A 6,872-nucleotide genomic window follows, 5' to 3' on the forward strand; every position below is an offset into this window, starting at 1 on the left:
ATAGTTTCTTTATTGTTTTTTTCTTTTATTTGTTCAAAATAATAGTTTGATGTTTTGGATCTATGCTGCTCTTTTCTCCTTTTTTTTTTTTTTTTTGCATTTTCTTAATTAATTCAGCCCCTTAAAGGTGTTTGTTGGGTGAACAGAAGGTAGAAGAATGTGGCAACAGTAAAGCCAATAAGAGGATTTTGTAAAAAGAAGCAGGGGGCAATAAAATATATAGAAAAATGTCCAACTTTTTCCAACATCATTAATCTAGTGCTTGTCAGCTGATCATTTTATTCACACAAACCGAAGAATAAGTCTTTTTTTTTGTCCAATCTTCTTGTTTTGATTTTTAAAACTGTGCTATATTTCATCTTTAGTCAGTTTGTTTTCAAGGTCACTGTGTCTTTGTTGGTTAAAATGCAAACATGTATTTAATTTCCACATATTGGATTTAAAAAAAATCAATCTATAAAGATTGTTGAGGTGAAAGGAACATAAAGTGTTACTTTTGACCTTCCCCTTTTAAAGGTGCCTCTCTTACAAATGTCCGTTCTACTATTTATTTATGTTGGGAGCTTCATACGTCCTCAGAATCAGTGAAAACCTGACAGCTGCCAGCAGTGCCTCCCAACACAGTCCCTGGGATTTTTTTCTGATGCTCCATGGCTACATCATTCTTTCAGGAGGAGACTCCTGAAATCTTATCTGAAGAATAATATTAAATGTAGTCTGTTTGGTTTCAGAAAATAATAAATGTAAGACTTATTTTTGTCCGCATTCATAGGTTCATATTCCAGAAAACTATAAATACAGCCTTTGTGCTCAGATTCGGTGAAGATATGTTGTGCAGAGTCTGAAAAAGGCAGAAAACAGTGTGGAATGTGCGTAGGACATCATAGGGGGGTGGTGGGGTGGGGGTCTGTGCTCCGACTCAGATCCCTTTTCAAAAATCACTTCTTCTCTTTCCCTCTCGTCTTTGTTTTAAAACTGGGAAGCTTTTAGCTTTTGAAAAGTATCCTTTTCCTATCTATGGCGCGGCGGTCCCGGTCGTCATCACCTCCCCTCCTCCCCCCCACAGCCCTATTGGAGTGCTGGTAAATAGCTGGCATTCCTGCCACAAAGAACTGATGATGTGGACCCGGGGCCTCCGTGATCTGTCCAAATTAATTAAGGCCTTTCTTCTCTCCGAGAAGGATATGCGGCCTTTGTCTCTCTAATACGTCTTGAGCCTGGTATTAAATGTGAGGGCAGAGTCTGTGCTCATTATAAATCTGTCACTGCCTGCTTGGCTCTTCTCAGCCTGCCCCCCCCCCGTCCTAAATAGGCTTCACTGTAGATCCTCCAGCCTGCCTCTCGCTCCTTGCCTCCTTCTTAGCTGCTCCCTACAGGCTTGGTATTTGTTTAAATATGAGAAGGCCTGCTTGTTGTTTCTGGCAGAGGAGGTTATAGGCTGTGACCCCCCCTCCTCTCCCTTCAGCCACAACCACCGTGTCATGCCCTTCACTCCCTAAGCATCTCCCATCCCATGTCTTTCTCCGTTTCCTTCCTCAGCCGGCTTCTGCTGGTTTGGTGAACTTGAACCAAAGGCCTCCTGCCAGAAGACCATTACAGATGCGTCCACTCTGCACATCCACCAGTGCATTGGTGTTTGAGTGCATGCATTAAAAAACACATACACAGAGACTGCTTCTTTCCTTCTTTAACGCAGCTGAGTTTTTATTTCCTTTAACAGAAAACACAGCTTGGAGATGCTGATCTTTGTTCTTTCCAGTGGTTTTTTAGTTAGCCTCCCTTTGCCCTGCATCAAGACAGAGAAAAGTCCAGGACTGGTGAGGTGATGAGTCCCACCATCTGTCTGAAAATTTGAAAAGCTAAAGGCGTTTAGTAGGGATTTGATTGCAATCTCCTCTACAGCAGCGGGATCAGGATCACCTCCCAGCAGGAACAGGAAGTGGATAACGTCCATTGTCACCCCTGCACCAACCCTAGACAGTAAAATTAAGGGATCATAGGCGTGCTGTGATTTGACCTCCAGGAATGCCAGTAGCACCCCCCCTCCCAGGCTGGAAACAGAGATGAGAGGATAGAAAGATGAGCTACAGTGCAGTTTTTGAAAAGGCGTACTGTACATTAAGGGGAAATTGTGCTTTTCCTTGTCATTTACTGCAGTGAAGAACAGCAAAGTCACACAGGACAACAACACGCTGAACGGAGCCAATCATTCTTTGCTTTTGGCATGACTGCAGGTCAGCTGATGATTGGCTCTCTTTCCATGTCGCAGAAATTTCCCCTTCCAGAAAGTGTTTACATTGAGCATAGCTCAGTGTAAAGTGACCTGCACATTTTTTACTCAGTTGTGGCCCAGCTCGGGATCGGCTGTATCTCAGTTCGTCAGGTCACACATCTCACTCTGAGGGTCTTGTCATCTAGTCACGCACAGAATGTGTCAAAAGTGGCCTCCGCCAATCGCTGCAAACATTTGGCAGTCAGATGCTAATTACAGCGATTCATCATGTCAGGCTCTCCCTGCCACCACATGTTTGTTTTGATCTCTTCCTCTGCAGCACAGTGACAGTGAGAGATGAGGGAACATGTGGCAGGGGCCGGCACTGCGCCACGAAAAACCAGCATCCGGGTCCCAGCTCGGTCCACAGCCCTAAGAACACGGGACTCCATATTGAAGTCTGGAAATTGGAAGCTCGGCAGGGAGTGGGGGAGATTTGAGCGGTGTGCTAATTGTGAACCCAAAAGTGTAACTTAAGGTGATGGGTGGGGGATTAAGGCATGTTGACTTGTGTTCACCAGGGGGCTAAAGTGACACTACGTCCCCGCTGAGCGGACAGTTCCTGAAGCCCCTGGAGTGGGCTGAAAGGTCTGGGTCACATTAAGAGGGGACTGTGTGGCCTCCATGGGTAGGCCACATAGGCAGCTTCTCTAAAACAAGCACTGCTGTGTCCGTGATGTCAAACACTTCCTCCCTCTGCATCCATTAGGCTACTTTGGTGGCGGCGAGGAACATTTGAGAAGCAAGGAAAAAGGTCCAGAGAATACATACCTCTGGTTAATAAAGACATTCTCTCACTAAAAAGACATTTTTTAACACATTCTATTTTTCATAAATCAGCAATTTGATGTTCAATTTCCCTTCAATTGATAATTTTAATCCTAGTAACATGTTTTATTTTTTTATTAATCTGTTATTTAATGTATATTCTTAGGTTTGTGTTAAAAGGTAATTTATGTCTTTGAATTTGACCAATTATCTAAAAAATATAAATAATAAAAAAGGCTCCTTATATTTTCAGTTAAAAAAAAGAAAATAAAAATTTGAAAGAATTTTTTATTTTAGATAAGAATACAACAATGAGAAAACAATCAAATAAAATGTTACATATTTTATTTGAATATAAAATATGAAATTTATTTTCAATGTGTATTTTTAACTGTTTCAACATGAATTTTAAAATGAAACACATTCCAAATATTATAATTATTTGCATTTATTATTCAAAATACATTTTATTTATATAAAAAATGAAATAAATTGTTTATTTCCAACAACTACATAAATATAAGGAAACCTATATACATGAAAAATCTCTGATCTAGTCAATAATGAGGCATCAGTTATCTAAACCATGGTCTAGCTAACAGAATTAAATAATTACAAATAAAATAGAACAATTTCACCACTGGGAGAAAAAAAAATGAATAGAAAGAACACACAAGTAGGAAAATATATTTTACCCATGTCTGAAATTGGGATGAATAAATGATGAAACATAGAAATAAAGTCCCTGATGCTGAGCAGCAGAGCAAAAATATGTTGGGAATAAATCAAACTAATCATAAAACTTGAGCACCTTATCCTCAGAAATCAAGAGAGTTTCTACTTTCATCGATGAGTTTCGTTTGTTTACTAGCTTTCATGGGGTGTATTTACCCTTCAAATAATGCTCGCATAGAGGCATTCCATTGGCTCCTATCATCATCTCCCGCTTCGCAAAATGTGGGTCGACCTACTGACAGATGAACGAGGCAGCACGGACAGGCAGAAATCTTTCTCATCATACGTGTTGAAGCAGCCTCCCATGTTGCTCTGAGAGAGGGCCTCACCGCCGAGGCGCACCGAATGGGAAGAAGAAGAAGAAGAAAAAAAATCACCCTGGTGTTTGGGTCTGATTTCTCAGCTCATTAATCCTCCCTCTGGTCATACAGTGTGTCTCGCAGACTGGCATCATTTAGCTATCTTGGAGGTAATGATATTTATTTGAACATGTCCTGTCCTGCTGGATATCTCTGACTCTATCTTCATTTCCTACTTACTGAGTTATGTTTACTTATAACCATGGCATCACTTTATCATTTTGGTCTCATTATTTTCTTTACTTCACAAAATGTGTATTTTGCTAACTGTAATTTAATCACTGTTTTTTGTTTGCTTGTTTTTTTTTTCTAACCACAGACAAAATACCTGAGAAAATTAACTGCAGTCAGAAATTATATTCTTTACAGTTTGTATGTAGGTAGCAGAATCAAAAGGAGAAAATATAAGCTCACTACTTGTGGGTTTTACTTTCTTGAAATAGTCCGACTCTTTGCAAGAGTGTATTTTACTATAATTAGACCTATTAAAACGATTTTTTATGAGATATGAGATAGTGTTTGCATCATATAATTTTAATGATAATGCTGCTTTCAGTTTTATTGTAGATCCCTGGCAGCACAATAACTGTGGGGAATGTGAGTGGGTTCATATATAGCAGGAGCTCCCCTGTGTGGTTTGCTGTTGCAAGAACACATGGCACTGGAGGGCAAAAGGTGGGCATGTGGGGGCCCAGGATCTGAGCGCTGCAGCATGAGGAAGGGCCCTCTGCATCCTGTTTTTGCGGAACAGAGATACCAACAAGTCCACATATGAATGTTGGATATAGCTGATTAAAAGCAGGTGATTCGGGGTAATATAAGCATCTCAGTTCTGAGTGCTCACTTCTCAGCCTGTGTTCATTTTGTTAAAACCACACCCAGAAATTTCTATCATCGCGCTTTTCTCTGTACATGACATAGTTATGACAACAATTCCCCCAATATTCATACATGCACCTCATGCAGATCCATGCAACAGTTCTGGTGTTTAGGTGAAGATATATGCTGATGGAAGCTGGTGAAACCTCCTCATTTATGCTATTTGGTTGGAAGGCTTTTTAATGTTGTCATCAGTCGCCGTTTGGGATATTTCTCAGCTTCGGAAGCCGCCCAAAGCGGGATCAGGTGTCCATGCTGAATATGTTAAGATTGCATGAGCTCTCTCTGGACACTGGACACTTCACTGACCCCCTCACCTCCACACCCTCCAAATATTTACCTGACTTGTCTCCGTGGGTGGTGGCCCATCTAAAGAAACATGTATACACACGTTCACAATGATGGATTTTGTAGCATACACACACAAGAGCTTCGCTGATTTATGTTTTGAAAGTCGATATGGATGTTGTTTAGGCCAAAGTTATTTTTCTACTTCCATATCTAAAAATATGTATTTTTTGCCCTGAAAGAGAACACATAAATCATTATCTTTTTTTTTTTTTTTTTTGGTTTGTTTTCCTTAAGGCTCTAAATATTCTTGAATTCTCAAAGTCATGCAAAAGTATTCTTATGAAATAAAGAAATCAATAAACATGCACATTGGTAGATAACTCTAGAGACATACAAACTGGCAAACAACACACATGCAAATCCATTCCCCAGTCAGGCCTCGTTAGAGTCGACACTTTGAAGTTGTCGGCTGCTTGTTTACTGATACAAATTAGCACGCTGGCAGTCTTCAGAGGAGCAGAGAGCGTGGCAGGCTTTCTGGGTGGTGGTCCTGCCTCTTTAACACAGCAATCCAACTCTTCTTCCATCCATTCTACTCTCATCTCTTCTCTTAACCCCCCAAGAGTGGAGGAATGCTTTCAGTTGGGCTCACTGGGTGGACGGTCCAGGGTCAGACCTCAAACGGACCTCAGGTCCTCCTGGTCCTCAGGATATCTACTTATTAGACATCCTAATGATCCATCAAAGAACATGGATCCTCAAAGAACATTATATTTAAATTGGGTGAGGAAAACTATTGTTATCTTTATTCCATTTAGATGAATAAAAAAAATCTTAAACTTTTACTCTATGTGTCATGTAGGTGTAGATGTGGAACTTGGAAGTGGAAGTAGTATAAACAATATATATCAAAATGAGTCAAATTTCTTTAGCTGCGATGCAGCTGCAGCTATAATTTGGAGACGGGCATCCCAAACTATTTAGCCTAACATAACAAATGCAACTGACTAGATACCATCTAAAAATACACATAACTACTGTAATATCAGTATACATTGAAGTGCATATTTTATTAATTAATACTTACTTAATTAATAAATTAAATAAGCAAATTGTTAGATGACATATAATAATTTCATAATCTTTTTAAATGTATTCTTAATTATGTAATGGCACATTTCATTAATTAGGTGTGCATCTAATGTAATATGGATTTTCGTAATATAAAAGTATAACTAAAGACACATAACATTTACTTATTTCATGATACACTTGTTTATTTTCCATGTTTATGTATTTTATGAAATATATTTTTATGAAATATTATGGCCCTCTATACCTCCACAATGGGAACCACTGATTCAGGTGGTTGAAAGAGTGGAAAAGGTTAATGATCATGAAGTTGTATGGGTTTTATTAGCATATGTAAGATTTCCTCATTTCATGGGTCCTGATTTTTGCCAAAAGAAAAAGAAAACTGGAATGTGGCTCATACAGCGAAGAAGAAGAAGAAGCCAATCAGCAGGAATCCCTGCAGCTTCTCAGAGATGTAACAACAACTTTCCACA

At 39.5% G+C, this 6,872-nt stretch overlaps 1 long non-coding RNA gene across 1 annotated transcript in view; it reads left to right on the forward strand.

Annotated features, from left to right (window-relative positions):
• Positions 1 to 4,129: 4,129 nt before the first annotated feature.
• The window catches only part of LOC107089941, a 62,617-nt gene continuing 59,874 nt past the window's right edge, over positions 4,130 to 6,872 (forward strand). The window contains exon 1 of the long non-coding RNA XR_001481457.1: positions 4,130 to 4,244. This is a non-coding gene — a long non-coding RNA (uncharacterized LOC107089941). The remainder of the gene's footprint in view (positions 4,245 to 6,872) is intronic.

Source organism: Cyprinodon variegatus, unplaced genomic scaffold, assembly GCF_000732505.1.
Source record: "Cyprinodon variegatus isolate N-32 unplaced genomic scaffold, C_variegatus-1.0 Scaffold273, whole genome shotgun sequence".
NCBI classification, from domain to species: domain Eukaryota; kingdom Metazoa; phylum Chordata; class Actinopteri; order Cyprinodontiformes; family Cyprinodontidae; genus Cyprinodon; species Cyprinodon variegatus.